We start from the raw sequence: 17,337 nt of genomic DNA on the forward strand, positions 1-17,337 counted from the left end.
TTTTTTTGTTTTATTTTGGTTGGGCTTTTAGTTTTATTTTCATTGTAGATGCAATAGGCAAATATTTAATTAAAGACTTTCATGTATACTTGCATTCAGGCTGGATTTACATTGCCTGAGGAAAAGTAGACGTTCCTTACTTTTTTGTTTTTGTATACTTGACTTCAAGCTTTACCCTATCTTTTACAACTTTTCTTTTTCTTGGGTTTGATTTATTTTACTGCATCCAGTCATGGTCACCCCCAAGACAAGAGAGACATGGACATACTGGAGAGAGTCCAATGAATGTGATTAAGGGACTGGAACAGGTTTATATGGGGAGAGGCTGAAACACTGTGACTTTTCAGCTTATAAAAGAGAAGGGTTGGGGGGGGATTTATAAATACCAGAACAAAGGATGTAAAGGAGAGAGAGAGAAAGAGAGTCTTTTCAGTAGCACAAACTGAAACAAAGAAGATTCTTCCTGAGCATCAGAAAATACTTTTTCCCTGTGCGAGTGGCCAAGCTCTGACATAGGTTGTCCAAGGAGGTGGTATCTCCCTTCCTAGAGTATTCAAAGAGCTGTGTGCATGTGCTTGGTCAGGGGAAAAGGACTAGATGGCCTCTACCACTCTTGGATTCTTTAATTCTCTGATTCTGCAATTCTGTGATTCTGTATCTAAAGGCAGGCATAGGTTCTGGCTGTTAAGATGCTAAGTTGTAGCTCACAGGACTGTATACCAGGTTTCCTTTTTACACTGGATATCTTGATTTTTTAGATACATATTATAAAAATCATGGACTGAAGAGGCACAAGTCCTGTATATGGTCCACACTCTTTTCACTTAAAAATAGCAAAAGAAAAAAGTCATTTTCATTCCAGAATAGATCTTGATCAGCCTTTAGTTTAGCTAAATACCCTAATCACCTATACTTACTGTAAGAAGCTGGAAAGAGCATGAATAATGTTGCAGACATTCCCTATTTCTTGTGAGAGTGCCCTGCCTGTGAGATTGTGGCTGGTTCACAAGAGTAACCATCTTCAGGGTAAACAGCAGGAGCAGGGCAGACCTGACTCCTCAATCTGCTTCTATTGTGAGTCTGGTTATACTGGTACCCATAAACTAGAGTACAGGGAGCCATTCTCTGGCCTTGAGTGCCAGTGGAATGATCTGGCCACATCCACTCTGTGATCTTCCCAGAACAGAATGGGTGTGTGGTAAATTCTGAACCATGTTTGGAACTACTTTGGAAAAGTAGGGCCAAGATAAAACTAACTGGGCCCAAGATAAAACTGTTTTAGCATCCAGGATATCAGTTATAACAGCTTGCTGACCAAATTTTGGTGCTCATAGCCAATCCAAAAACCCACCTAAATTGGTAAAATAAGCAGATTCTTTGCATATATACAGAATTCAAAAATCCATGGCCACGGGAAAGAAACAGCATATTTCCTCCAGTCTTCAGGGTGGACATTACCAGAGGAAACCAAGCAAGAAGATCCTGGTTCCTGGTTTTGTCTAGAATGAAATTACCCATGTCACATTAAATATTTAGAGTTTCTATTGTATTTTGGACCTTGGATTAAAGGATTGGTGCCACGTGTAAAATATTTCTTCAGAAAGGGAGCTCTCAGACACATGGGGTGCCCAACCTTCCCAGCTAGCTAGGTTTAGCTTCCTTGCTCTATTTTGACCATTGTTCATGTGTATCTCAAAAGCCACTCTTTGGAGAAAATAAACACTCTTATTAGGTTCTGGAGCCTTGGTAACTATTCTGGTTATTCAGTTTAGGTAACAGGGATCTTGCCCTATACATTCATTCACTAAAGATCCTTATTACTGAAGTAACTCACCTTCATGTTCTCCTAGTTATGTTTTAGATTTCAGCATTTTTAAAGCAGAAATCTGACACCAAATCCTGCTTTGTATTCCATTAGTAAAAATCTGGAGCATTTCCACTGAAGGATTTTAAAGAACTTTTGTGGGATATATTCTGAACACTGTGTTCATTCCCTCAGGGCAGTGTATTTGCAAGCATGATAGATCCTCTTTACATCCACCCTAACATCAACAGAATCAAACAGACTCTGTAAAGCATTTGTATTTTGACAAACAGGCAGATTTCCATAAAATCTTTTTTCTTTGGAATTTTTATGACCAACTTAACCATCATCTTTTTCACTCACGCATGAAAAATGTCAAAAAGCTATATAAATATTTAGTATGATTTATGATTGTTTTCTGGGCTTGAGAAAGGCTGTGAAACAGCTAAGAAGAGCAAAAGAAATCACAGGCCAGAGAGAATGTGGCAAGGCATCAATTGCTGTTCCTTATTAATCCCTAAAGTACATCTCAGTGAAATGAAATAAATTAGTTAAGCCTGTTCACCAGGCCTAACCATTGTCCCCAAAAGGAACAGCTCCTGCTGCTTAAGAATCAGCTGAAATGCAGATCATCACATTACTGAAATTGGAAAGATATGATTAACCTCTGAAGTTTTCCAATGCTCTTTTACTTCTGCAGAGACTAATACTAATTCCATGTAAATGGTATGAAAATCTTAAAGAAGGGCTTCTCTTATAGAATTTCCATCTTATTTTTACAGCACAAAGGATTTGGAGTTCTTTGAACAAGGTTCAGAAAGGCATCCGAACTTTCTGGTGTTCCTCCCTAAATTACATGAGATGCTGGGGACACATTAAAAGATTTAAAAGGGTAAAAAATGTACTATATCACTTTTTGAGTCCATAAGTGATTTTCTATTCTTTCCAACTGTACTCATGAGACTACAGGGCACAAACAGACAGCCAAAGAGCATTTTTTATGGATTTTTAACATAAAAATTTCATCTAGTTCTGTTGTTCTTGCCTATGCTTTTTTTTCCATCACAAAAAAAATATGCTGTAGCCATTACTTCTTAAGAAAAGAGAGATAAAATGTTTAAGCAACAAGATGTGAGTTTATTTTTAATGATCTCTCATGTTCATTGTATTATGCATCCAGTGGATCTTAAAAGATTGGCAGGCAGCCTGCAAGTGTAACATTAGTGCAGTTAGGTTTTATTGTTACTGGTAAAATTTATTTTCAGGAATTCAAAAACATAAGTAACACAATGCATTTAAACATCAAGCTGACATGGTATAAAGTAGATAGCATGCTATAGAAAACAGTGAGTTTGCTATTTATTTGCTCAATCAACAGTGCACAGAGTAAATTTTTAAGTTCCTATGGAGGAAAGTAGGTGTTCCTTTATTTCTATTAATTTTTTTCAATTTAATTTCAAAGATAAGATTGACAGCAGCTTTCAGAACAAAGTTAATTCATTTTTTAAGGTTTTTTTTAAGCAGCATCTGCTGGTTTCAGAGAATTCTTCAGGTTTGTATGAAGGGTTTTTGCAAAACTGTGTAAAAAGTTAATGACAAATGTTTCAATTTTTAACTGTTTTTAAAAATTTATAAAGGGAAAGAAGCTTCAAACTCAGGATATTTTCAGTTAGAGTAAATTTATTTTAAATGCATCACATGAAAGACGACTTACAGTGACACACTGTTTTTAGTCCATTCAGTAAAAAGCAAAGCTGTCTCACCCACAGAAAGGCAAATTGGTAGAAATTTTGAAATCAAGGTTTGAGTCTCACTTCATGGACTGCAGGAAAACAGATTTTTTTTTTATTGCCATTGAATACCAGTATTTTACTGATTTTCTCCTATGTCTGACCTCATATTATTCATGCAAAAAATAGAGACTGGAAGGGATTTACAAGAAAACATATAACTACTGAAAGAAAACATATACTTACTGAAGAAAACATATACTACTGAATCTTTGGTTGTACTTTTAGTCATGTTACCCTGGCCAAAATGTATGTCAAATGCATAAATAATCTAGGTACGTCAGCTGCTGTCCTTCTGGCACAACAGCACAGCTTCCAATGGAGCAGTAAGCAGGTTTGTACTTTATAACACACTATTAAGTGCTGGACAGAGAACTCTGCAGGTCAAGTTCCCTTCAGGCTGTGGAGATTTTGAACTCAGGTTTTAATACCTCACAGGTAAATCTGCTGCTAAGCTGACCACTCAGCAAAAGCCAATGAACACTTTCAGCTTTCTCCTCCTGAAAGCTGTTTTAGAAGCTAAGAGAAAAGATTCCTGCTTGTGAGAGGCCTGGTCCTACTACAGCATATGAGCTGGGCTTTAGTCATCTTTATAGGATTAAGACCCTTAGGGAAATTTGGCACCATTCAGCTGAGTTCCTGGATCCCATTAAGGCCCGGGTAGATCTGGGCATGCACACAGTGCAGAACTGCAGGTGCCTAGAAAGCCTCCAGGTCCAAATGTGGTGCGACTGATGAGTTCAGATGTTTTCAGAGTTACTCAGATGTTGGGTTGGGATTGAAATGGGAGGAGAAAAGAGAATAATCTGTAGTTTACATCTTGGATAAGTAAAAAATACACAAAATTCAATTTCAGATTATTTTATTTCTCCTTTTTTTTTTCCTTCTCATCAGGCCATTAAAACTTTTAAATGAAAGTGCAAATATTGAGTAGAAAAGAGTGCCCAAATTCTACTTACATGGATGGAATATGTTTTGATTTATGGTGATGTAAATAATAGGAGTTAGTAGAATAACATGAAAAAAGAGTTATTCCACTCCACACTTTTCCAAGAAATAAATTCCCACACACACACCTCCCAGAAGGTTTGGAAATAAGCTAAGTAGATACCAAGTTTGGGGGCTAAAATTCTTTGTTTGAGAAAGAAAATGAATCAATGAACATCAGAGGATAATGAGAACCAGATTTCCCTAAGTTAATTTCTGGGTATATCATGGCTTTGGCTGAAGTCTGGTATAAAATATTCATGATGCGAAAAATTCTATCACCCATGAAAAAATACATTTTGTGAAAAAAAGGAAAGGAAAAATACTATACTATGCATGGGGCCAATATTTTCTGCTACAAAGTTGTCAGTCTGGAATATTTCACTTACTTCTATATATATGCATTCATATATATAAAATATATATCTATATATTTTATATATATATATATAAAATATATATAAACATATATATATACACCTATGCACACAGTCATGAACAACTCTGTTACTACTGCAATACCCTACTGTTTTCCTAGAATCCAGTAAATCAATATGTTGCAATTATAGCAAATATTTACTTTGCTATCTATCTGTCCAGAATCCCAAATTAAGCCAAAATCTATAGGAAATCTTTTTACCTACAGTGAATTTGTCCTGTTCTTATGTAGTAAACAAAGTACAGGCTCAGAGCTGTTTAGAGATTCGGAGGGATGCTATCTAAAGCTGCTGTAATTGCTTCCTTGCATTGTAATATAGATAGGCATATCATAAAGAGGTAGGAGCCTGTTGCCCATAGTCCTTGGAGCTAGATATGCTGTGAAAGCAAGAAGTGCTGGACACTTATTTCAAATTCTCTGCCAATCTTTGGAAAAATGGGAATAGAGTATGAATTCTTAGGTCCTTAAATGTTAGTGGTGGAAATCTGGCTGCAGGCAGCCGAGGGTATGCTCACATCAGTCAGTGCAGGCAGACCCAGGGTAATTGCCTGTGTGCTGAAATGGTTCCAGGCTGGATTTCTCAGGATTGCTCCAGCACACCCTTGTGTGCCTCTGCTGCTCTGCCTGAATTATCTCCTGGCCCTGCAGTGCAGCCAGAGGATGTTTGCCCCTGTGCAATATAACAGTACAATATGCAATTAATTTAATTATGGATCAAAAGCATATGATATGTACTCTTCTGAATACTGACCCTCCTTTGTGTTTCTTTAGAAATGTAATTATTGTCAGACCAGTCCCTTGGAATATTACTGTTGTTCCAGCTTGTAGTCCTGTTGTAGATAAAAACTCAAGGGTTTCCTCTGCTTGTACCAAAGGCAGGTCCTACCATCACTTTCATATTCTGTCCTACTTAGGCTCTGAGCCTGCTCTCACAAACTTGAAAGCAAAACTCCTGTGTTGAACTTCCCATCCACAGACCACAAAATTTCCATAAAAAAGACATGACAAATTGCAACACAGGAAACTGAGGCATGCAGAGTGAGACTTGACTCACCCTAAGTTACACAGCTTGGCTAAGAAAAGAAGAAATTCTTCAGGAGGCAAATGCTTTACCCTGTGGCTGCTGCTGCCTCTTCAATATTTCTATATACTCTGCAATCAATTAATTTTTTGATGACTGTAAAGGTGGGAATAAAAGATTTTACATAACTCTCCATGGAGTTCATAGTTTAAGGAAACAGTTTCAACTCTTTCAGCATAATAATTCCCATAAATAATAATGATTAGCTTTGCAAAGACAGTATTTTGCAGTAATTTTGATCATGATTGTTAGATATTGTGAGAGAAAAAATTTATTAGGTCGGAGTCTTTCTGACCTAAAGCTACATAAAATTGGGTAACACTATGTTAAATGTCAATTTTTTTTTTGGTTTAATTATATTTCCATGGGGGGAAAATGTTTTCTAATGCATTCCAGAGTCCTCATCATGTTAATTTTATTGATCTTAGAATAAAACTTTCAATGGACAACAACCTAAGCCTCCTCCTGAACCTCCTTGGAGACTTCACTGGAATGATGCCACCAACATGAAGCAGCAAATGGTCTTACAAAGTCTTGGATTAGCAGGTACATTTCCCAGGTATGTCTGTGATGCTAAAACCTAATTTACCCACACGTCTTCAGGCTGGGAAGTGACTTGCTTAATGAATAATCAAACTGAAACCAGTGTGATTCCACATGAACAAGAAAAAGAGTCAAATCCTCAGGATCATTTCCTGAACTGGAAAATGCACCTAGTACTCCAGGGAGAATTTTCTGGCTTGAAAGACAAAAAGTTCTAAGAATTTTGGTAATCTGTAAATATTTTCATTTTCATTACAAACATGGTGAAGGAAGGAGATCACTTTTCTCCACTGATTTTTCTTAAGAATCAGCCTCCTACACAGATGCATATTTTGAAGCAAAAATGGAATTCTGAGGTGGAAAGTGTCCTTTATGTATAGAATATACTGTCAAAGCTCCAAACCACAAATGTCAGATCTTGAACCAGATACGCATCTTTAATTCCCCAAAGGATTTGTTAGTGGGGGAGGGATTGGACAGTACTGGGTCAGGAGTTCTGTCTTGGCTCAGCATGGAAATAAATTCAAGCCATAAAGTTTGGATCCAAATTTCCCCTGAAGTTAATTGGGGTTTGGATCAAATGTTCCATCTCTAATTATGACTCATATTAATAACATTGGGGAGTGTGATTTTTTTTCCAAAGTTCTCAGAATTGTTCTTATTATGATCCCATTGAATACTAAGCTAAAATTCTTATTTTTAAAGCAGGGGGAAAAGTCTGCATTAAACACTTGTGAAAATCTCTTGTTCCTGCCTTACCTCCTTGTTTCCCTGCACCACCTCTCCCCCCGCCCAAGTCAATACATTGAGCTCATTCTCTGTAAAAATTTCAAAGTAGTGAAAATACAACCTGTTAAAAATTCCAGTTCTGTGTTTTTGATAAAGGGGCAAGCCAAGAAGTGGAAGTTTCAGTGATGGCAAGGAGGCAATATTTGCATCAATACTTTTGGAATACAAATCCATTTAATGTGGATGAGTCCTATTTATATAATGCTGTAGGTTAGATCAGATGCCTTGAAGTATACAAAATTTTCTCTAGTAAAGCTCTCGACATTTCAATGGGTTCAGTTAAAATGTTTTCCTTCAAATTTTCTTGTAGCTGAAAACTGAGAGGAGGAGTTACTTATAAGAGTTTTTAATTAGAAAGGAATCTAGAGATAAATTGGTTTTTTTTTGTTTCTGAGAAGAGAATTGGAATGATTAGGCAAAGTTTTTTGCATTCTTCATCTTTTCAGTGGAAAATTTGAGGTAGGGGGTGGTGTTTATGTTCCCATTTCTGTTATGTTTTGGGAAGGTTTTTTTGATTTTTCTATGGGAAATATTCAATATTTCCAATCAGCTCAAGTTACAAGTGCAGCTAGGAATCTTTACAGACTCCAAACCTCTTAGAAATTCTTTAGTTACTTTTTAGATCTAGTTGAGTTCATGTCAGTATCTGCAGACCATCAAAAAACAAAATGGAAAATCAGGATAGTTTGACCTGCTGGTTGTGATTTTGGAAAGAAATGCTGGTCAAGGCCTCATCTAAGTGCCACAGACACATGGGCAGTGAATTTGAAGACAAGTACCTCTTTGCTCCAGCTGTTCCCAGGAGAGCTCAGCCAATTAGCTCAAGCTCTTGCGGGGTGGTGGTGGAGGGAGGAACCAGCAGAACATGTCAGAAACTAGAGTTTGTACAGTCTCCCTATGGTATTTCCCTGCAGCACAGCATGCATGCTAGGCTATATGTTTATTTATCTGTCTGTGTGTATGTGCACATGTGCAGCAGTGCAGGGGCAGTTGATAAAAGTGGAAGTAAATAAGTGGTGTGGTATTGCAAAACCAGCACATGGTGTCTGTACCCTCCATCTCCAGTCATCTAAACACTTTTCCAGCAAACTCATAGCAGGGCCATGCAGGAGGTATACATGTGTTTTAATGCAAACCCCTTAGGCTCTCTATTCTCTGGCTTATCAAGGGAAAGCTGCGCATGAGCTGAGGTGAGCTGCTCAAGCCAAAATTTACGATGACATTTAAAGTCAGCAAAGCTTGCTGTAGCCCTGAAGGCTGAAGCATACATGCACACTTCATATAATATGATCCCAAGCACCCACCAAATTGGAGGTTAAAAGCATTGTATACACTGCTACCAGTTACCACATCAACGTTTCAGATACGTGCATGTGATTTAAGTGCAGATGACCTGGAGCTTGCTGATGCCATAACTTAAAAAGCAATTGGGCTCTGTGCTGGCCAGAACAACAATGCAGGCATTATAACAATCTCACTTGAGCGGCCATTAAGGCATCTCCAGCACACTGTTGTACTACTAAAACATAACTCCCAGTAGACAATAATCCTAGACCCCTTGACTGTGAATCATGAGCAGTAAATGGCTGATGGGCAGGTTAACAATGGGCTCTGTGGGCAGTCTGACATTGCACAGGTGCGCATCATCACAGTAAAGTAATTAACAGGTACTTAAAGGAATGTACATTTAAGCTCAAAAAACCTGTTAAGAGACTTCCTAAGTGGACTGCTTTTTTTTGTAAACCCCACTTATATTTTATGACCAGGTAAAAGGACTGCAGAGCACAAATCCAATCTAAAAGTAGATCTGCAATCAATAGCTCTCCTATCAGCGCTAGGCTGCTCCATCAACAGTACTGTTTTATAACTTTGTGACATGTTCCTGACTCAGGATTTAAAGCAATTCAACGATGCAGTCTGACCCCTATAAAGAAAGTAAGAAAGAAAAAAAAAAAAGTAATTTAACATTTTACCCAAGAAAAGGCTGAAAAAATATTGAGAAATGCAAAATATGAGGAAAGATAATGTGGATAAAGGAATATGTATTTATATATGTTTTTATATATACTTATACACATACGCAAACCGTGAACTCCACCCAGTATATATGTGCACAATTTTTTGGATAGTATTGGTCCTATTTGGGCAGGGAACAAAGGCCAAATATGGAAGGAGAGGCAATGAACTTGGATTTGCAGCAGGGACTGCAATTTTATGTGCTGAAATAATGAGTAGTAATGGGAGCAGCTAGAGTTCCCTCAGCATTTCCTTTTCCATTTCTCCTCTCTCTGCTCCAGTAAATCTAAGTCTGGCATATATAGCAGATAAAGCATTTTAAATGTACAATTTTATCCAAGGCTCTTTATAGGAGTAACAAGATCATCTGGTTAATAAGTGCTTGATTCAGACCTCTGCCTGCAAAAGTCTGGCTTAACCTTCTAATCCTCACAGGATCATCTCCAGGGCTTGGTACCCAGCCTGTCTGGGTTGGCCAGTCCAGGTTTACCAGCATTTTTCCTAATGGCAGATTTGGAGCTGGTGAGAAAATTAGAGGATTGAACTGATAGCAAACCAAGAAACAAGTCTATTTATTGAAAACATATTTCTACACAAAACAGCATTTGCGTAAGTGTTGTGAAATGCCAAGAAACAAAACCAGCCACTTTGATGCTATCACCCTCTGTCTGGTCACAGGTCTTTCAGTTTTTGAGAATAAAGATGGGCTTGGTTTTACCTGACAGAGTGCAAGTCCCTGGGGTTTGGAGAACCTGAAGCTCTTGTGTCTGTGCTGGTAAACATGATGGGGAGGTCCTGATATACCCCTTGTACTGAGGCCAATTTCTTTTGATTCAAAACAGCGGCAGTGCACTGATGTGCCTGCAAAGGCATAGGTCTGCCTGTTAAGGGCATGGATTAGCCTTTCTAATAAATAAATAAATAAATAAGTAAATAAGTAAAGAAGTAAGTAAATAAATAAGAAGGTTTTTATGGTCTCTGCCATGAAATTTCTACAACTCCCTTCTGTAGAGAAAACCTACCCTGATTCTCTTGCATCTTATGCCCAAGAAGGACACTTGGACTCTTCCCTGTCCAGGATGCAGCCATAGCTTTGTCGTGGAGACTCTGCATTGCCACAATGCTCCTGCTTTCATTTTGGCACGGTAAAAATACTCCCATGGAAAGTGCTTCAAACACTTTGGACTACTTCTTCTGCTGCTGTGGGAGTCAAACCCTGAGGAAATCTGGCTCATTTGTTTCGACATTTTTGCATTAATACATTTACTTCAAAACAGTATTAGCATGAGCATATGTTTGTTTTATAAAATCTTAATATCATCCAAAAGAAAATGCTTTGGAACCATTACACAGATACATGTCACAAGTGTACTTTCCAAGCTCTCCATGCACATTTCATACTAAGTCTATACACTCTATACTAGATGTTATTTTTGCCATCCGTCTTAATACTATCTCATTTTCCCTCATTGAGATTTTGGTTTCATTTAATCTCCTTTAGTTCAGTAAATTTTCATCTGAAGCCAGAGTAGTTCCTTTGTGTAGAAAAAATGCAGGTAAAAAATTCTAAACACTAGTTCACCATGTTAAGGTCTGAAAGGCGTTACTTGAAACTCTTAAAATGCATTGCTATTTTTATTCAAAGTAGATATGGCAAAATATATTAAAAGTACAAATCTCTGCCTTGAGTGGGTTTTTTTTCACCTGCTTAAATCTTCTTGGAAGTTATACATGTAAAGTAAACCACCTGCTGGATTTCCTTCAGAGTCATAAGATACAGGCTCTGACAGCTTTCTCTCAGACAGATGTGTGTATCATCCTCTAGAAGTGCCTAATTGACCAAGATATAAGCTTAATAGAAGATTAAAATTAATTGATACTAATAATCTGTATTGCACATTTAAATCATCACATCTAAATTCATGTGATATGAATTTCATCTCTCATGTAAAAAGCTTCACATAGCAGATTAATATGAAACTGCTCTTTATCAGATAAGAATGTTACTAAAAAGGGGTACTTTTCCCTTTTTTAATACATATCTGCAAATAAAAAGTTTTACCGATGACTAATCTTAACAAACACTCTGAAATGTTGTATATGATATGTTACTGAAAAATAATTTCAATATCCTTTGTATTGTATTTCCATTATAAGAAAAACATAAGCAGAGAAAAAAATTATTGCCAAGTATTCAGCATACTTAGCTAGTCCAAAGTGAGCTTCAAAGTTTGAAAGGTGCAGCCCTTAGACCCTTAAATTCTTGCTTATCAGGCAATTGACATAATTTGCAGTGTTCTTTGGACATAAAAAGAAAAGAAAGTCTAAGGAGGATACTAGTTACCACTAGCATATTCAGAAGCAAAAGACTCAAAAAAAATGAAATCTGATCAAAATAAATAAATACTTGCAAGCTTTCAGGTTATCACTTTCAGACAAAAATGTCTCTAATGTTAATAAGGGACGTAGGCCAAAGGCTTTAGAAGTTGCTATTCTTCAAAAAAAACCATGATTTATTTGATTTTTTTCCAACTTGAATGTCATGAACCAGACATACATAATTATATTATTTGTCTTATGCAAGCGAACAAGAATAAATTAAAACTGGACATGTTGCAACAGGGCTGTTGACATTATATACAAAGTCTGCTTATTGTCATAAGATACTCTTAACCTTTAAGCCAAAATCTTTCAAAACTATTAGTGTTAAATCTAGCAGCTGTTGTCAAATTTTTTCCCTTTCTCTGCTTTATGCATTGTGCTTTATTTGAAATGTTTGTTATATTTGTGTATATAACTTTCTGCAAGCTGTCCCTTGAAAGCTCAAGGGATTAAATAAGTAGGTTGAGCTGGTTCAAATGAACAAAAGTTAACAAATTAAAAGAAAACTTTCTAAAATGAATGTGTAAACCATTAAAATATTTAGCTGTATTTGCATTGGATAGTTTCCTCTATATAAAACAATATGGATTGTTTGAATAAATGGGGTTAAAGGAAACTTATTTCTACTGTAAAGTTTATTAAAGCTTTAGGAATGATGACCTCCATCCTTCAAACGCTTACGTGTTTAACTTCAGGCATGGAATAATCTCATCCTGGCAGCACTAGACAGGCCTCACTGCTTCATCTTCCAGCAAGACAAAGACACAGAGGGCATCCAAAGACTGGAAAAGGAGGTACTGGGGCGCCCTGTGCTTTTGTCTAGCCCTTGCCTTAATGTGTAAGCCACAGTCTAGAAAGGGTTTCCTGGCTATCTGTGAGTGACCGAGTTTCTGTAGATGTTACTACAAAAGTGGGCTCAAGTAGGAAAGACCTCAGAGTTCACATAAGAAATAGAAGAACAAACTGGAAGCTTTTGGGCTATTTCATTGTGTCATTTTTAGTTAGTCTGCAGGGAGATGAGGACATAGGCCCTGTGTCTTGTAGCATGGGGTGTGTGCCATGCCATCTTACAGGGTGCTGTGAGGAGGACTTGGAAGATTACCTGACACAGACCAAGCACAAGGACCACAAGTTTCTACAGCTGGTGGCTGTGCCTGGAGAACAAGGCCTGATTGTGAACTGAGGCACAGTGATGACCTGATGCCCCTTCTGCCTTTCCCTGGCCTCAGGTTCTCTCTCTACAAGAGAGAGAATATTCAATGCTGCATTGGCCACACAGCGGTGGCTCAGACAGAGCTCAGGTGCTTGGCTGGCTGAAGAGTGGACAGATCACTTGGAGTCAACTGATTTCTGACTGAACTTCACACAGAGGGAGGGACCACTTAGGGCAAGATGAAGCAGAAAGCAAGGAGCTGTGAGAAGAATTCAAGGAGATAAAAACTACTAAGTGTTTGGAAGGGAACAAAAAGTAAGAGAGTCCCTGAGAGAATGAAAGAAAGATCTTTCTGTTTGGAAAGCTGACTCAAAGGATTCCCAGAAAGGGGAATAAAAATTTACTTTAAATCAAATTCTATTTTCTTGTTAAATAGAGTGCTACACTTTATTTGCAAATAGGCAGGGTTGCACCTATCTTTGTCTGTTTTAAGAATTAAAAGATGTTCCAAGGTGCCAATCCTTGTCTTGTCAAATTCAAGTTTCAGGTTCAAAAGGGCAGAACTTTCCAAGAACTTTGCAGAGTTACTCAGTAAAACCAGAGAGAACTTGTTACCTATTGTTTTTCCATGTCACTTTGATATTTCCAGCCAAATTGAGTAATGCTCTCTCTCTGAAATTTGTTTCTTATAGGTAGAATTATAACTTGAAGTCCAAATGGCCTTTCAAATCTAGATTAGAGGTTGAAGTGCATATATCAGAACAGTCTTTATTTTTTGCATGTGCAGACTTTTAAAATACATTTCCAGAGTTGAGTCAAAGCCTTTTCTTCTAGGGAAAAAAAAAAAAAAAAAAAAAAGAGAAGAATGTATGAAAGGTTGTGCTTTTCTATGAAGTCTTACAAATATTGTCACTAGATCTAATCAGCCTAACATACTGAGTACATGACATTTAATATAGGATTGTTTTACAACTCTTTCTCTTCATTATTCTTGCACTATCTAGCCTATTATTTCTCATATAACTGTTAAAGAATTAAGACTTCTTACCTGGCATCCAGAGCCAAAAACAAAGAATGTTGACTTAAGTCATTATTCAGTCAGGTTTTTCAGTTTTCCTTGCAGTCTTAACCACTGACATATAATTACCAGGAAAGCCAAGCAGATTATTGTTCAGAATATACAGAAACCTGAATTCAGATTAAAAAAAATGCTTGATAGTGTAAAAACATTCTAGTTCTGAAAAATCTACATTACCAGTAAAATGCTGAAGCAGAAAGTTTAGCATCACTTCAGTGCTATTTAGCTATAATTATTGGGAAATTATATGGAAAACAAAAAAGCAATATTAATATCTGCTACATCTCACAGGCTGGCACCAAGCACACAGGATGAACTCCTTTAGCTCTCTGAAAGCCAAGCATAAAGACCAGGCTGTTTCTTTAATCTCTTCTTGTAATCAAAGGTGAAAATTATACACATCTAGAAGATATTTTACTTCAAATGTTCTCCTCAGCTGTCTCTCTTTCTTTGCGTCAGGAGGGAGAAACAAAATGCTTGACTTCTTTTGCCTTCTATGAATTTTACCCTCATTTTTCTTCTAACTGGACAAGCCTGTGCACCAGAGCCAACGGAGCAGAGCTCCTGCAGCTCACCAGAGGTGATACAAGTGATGTAACACAGTTTGCCACCAGGAAGTATGTCCTGCCTCTCACTAAATTGCAAATGCATGCATTTCAGTGGTGCAGTGATACCACTGGTGACAGCAAGTCTGGTTGTGTTTTTCTATCCATCACAACACTAGCAAAATACCCTTGTCACATAGAGGAGATGGCAGGAGAAGCTGCCCTCACCAGCAAGCAAGAGAAATAGATAATCAAAAAGGGTGCTGAAAGTGATACGCAGAAGAGAGGAAGTAAAAAAATATGAGAAACAAGACACAAGATTTTGTAAATGTTTTATTTTTTTCTGGGAATTGATTAAATGTCCATGTGAAATGGGGAAGGACCACACAGAGAGAGCTGGGAGGATGGGTTTTGGAAGCCAAGTGAGACCAGAGCAGAGAATCTGCTGGGGATGCTCCATCAGCATGGAGGTGAGAATACTCACTGCACAAAATGTGCAGAGCAGCCTGGCAGTGCTCAGAGCCCTGCACAGTGCTCACTGTTGCTGTTCAAGTTGTCTGGAGAATGTCACCTTCAGGCTTCAGGCACATGCTGCCTCTCCTGACTTCCTCTGCTGCCAGTGACCCACCACTGGAACAGACTCTTCACACCAAAACATAAAAAAGGGTGTCTGCAGCTCAGAAACAATCTCTCAGGGGAGAAGAATTAAAATTTATGCTGGAACTATTTCAATAATTGACCCATCAGCTGGGCTGAGCTCTTATGCACCACAGATCCATGCGTGGAGAAATCCTTGGCCCATAATAGTCTCCCTCCTGCACCAGAGGAACCTAGTGGCTTGTATTTTATTGTAATGATTTCTGTAGCTTTTGGATGGCCTCCACTTTAGAGAATGTGATATACTCAGAGCATCTTCTGCTTGCTGGAAGAGGCAGGGGAGAAGGAGTCTGGGGAGCCCAACAGTAGAATTTTGTAACAGTTATTTGTTCAGATAATTTACTAAGGATTTACTAGAATAATCCCATGGAAAGATTCACTGTTCTTTCTTATAACATAGACAGGAAGCTTAAATTTGTTTGTAAAGCTCTACAGTGACCCTAGTCTGATGGAAGATACATTATTTAACAAGCTCACTGGTTAAATTAAGAGGATGTTTAGCAGCATTTTGTATTATTATTTTGTACTATCATTTTGTATTAACTGAAGTTCAGGTTTAGCTGTCTGGACACAGGCAAGATGCCTGCTGTCCCGTGTTCGTGGGGCAAACTGGGAGGAAGAAAACACAGATCTGAATAGGAGATATAAGGAAATTGTTTACCTGGGTCAAAAAACAAAAGAAGATATATTACAGAAAACATATGGTTGCTATTTAATTTATGCTTTATCATTTTTCATTCTGACATTAGCCTGGTTATGAGTGGGGCGAGAGCACTGTACATTGTACAATGTAATATAAAATGAGGGCTACCACTCCTTGCCAGAGGAAACGTGATTCAGAAACAATTTGGGGGCAATTGCAAGGTGATGTGGCACAGAGAACCAGAAGCTATTGAAATTTTAAACATCATTTCTGGACAATATAAGACTTGCTCTAAAATGACTTGTAAAAACATGAAAACATTACTTTCCTGACCCCAGAGAATTAGAAATCTTTAAAAATCAGTTCAAACAATGCCTCTTGAAGGGCACCACACTTTTTCATTGCCAGCTACCATTATTTTTAACAGTTTGTTAAGCATACCTCAATGAAGAAAGATTAATGGCCAAGATATAACCCAAAAATGCAAAGGGCCACATTAAGGTCTGTTACACGCAGGACATCTGTGGTGAGGCATAAATGGGGTATTTAAATAGAAAATTCAGCCTCAAAACATTCAAAAAACTGAAAATATGTGATTGGAATGGAAATTTAGTGTTTGGGGAATACAGAGTAAATGACATGAATTAGAAAGATAAAGCATAAACAATACTTTATTAAGGAGAATAAAAAGTATTGATGATAAAACACTTGAAAAAATGAAATACTTTAGAGATTGAAGAAATAGTACGATTAGACAAGTATTAAAAAGAGGAAGAAGAGGTGACAAAAATGTATTCACAAAAATATACTTACAAGTATATCACTTTTGCATTTAATTAGCAAAGGAATCAACAACACCTGTAAGTCATGCCTTTATGATATTTTCTAGAAACATACCTAATTAAAAAATTTGGTAGAAAAGTAGTTTAAGTAACAGAATTGATCTTACAGAGTTGCTGCCATCTAAAATTTCATTGCCTATGTTAAGATTTCTGAAATTCTTTCCTGAAAATGAGGAATGATAGGGATTTTTGCAGAAAGGAAATTAGTCTGTTTTTGAAGGATGAAAAGTAGCCTGGAAGAGGAATACCTGAAAAAGTCCTGAAAAAAGAAAAAAACAAACAAACAAACAGAATTTCAGTAGGCATTTCAGGATATGTTTTTTGAAGTGTATTTTTCATTTCTGAGGCCTGAAACATATTTCCATTATGAATTCTCAGAAAATAGGAAGATTTGAAGAACTGTAACTTCAAGAAATAGAAGGCAAACACTGTTTGTGCTCATGTTAAAGTCCTGAAAGTATTAAAGTGCAAATAAGGTTCCTAATCATATTTTAGTAACAAAACAAATCCTTGTTTAAGACTGTTGACAGCTTTGTTTTTCTTTAATACAAAGGTAAATTTTAAAAGGTAAAAATATTCTTTTTTTTT

The sequence above is a fragment of the Haemorhous mexicanus genome, chromosome 3, assembly GCF_027477595.1.
Source record: "Haemorhous mexicanus isolate bHaeMex1 chromosome 3, bHaeMex1.pri, whole genome shotgun sequence".
In the NCBI taxonomy this organism is placed as follows: Eukaryota; Metazoa; Chordata; class Aves; order Passeriformes; family Fringillidae; genus Haemorhous; species Haemorhous mexicanus.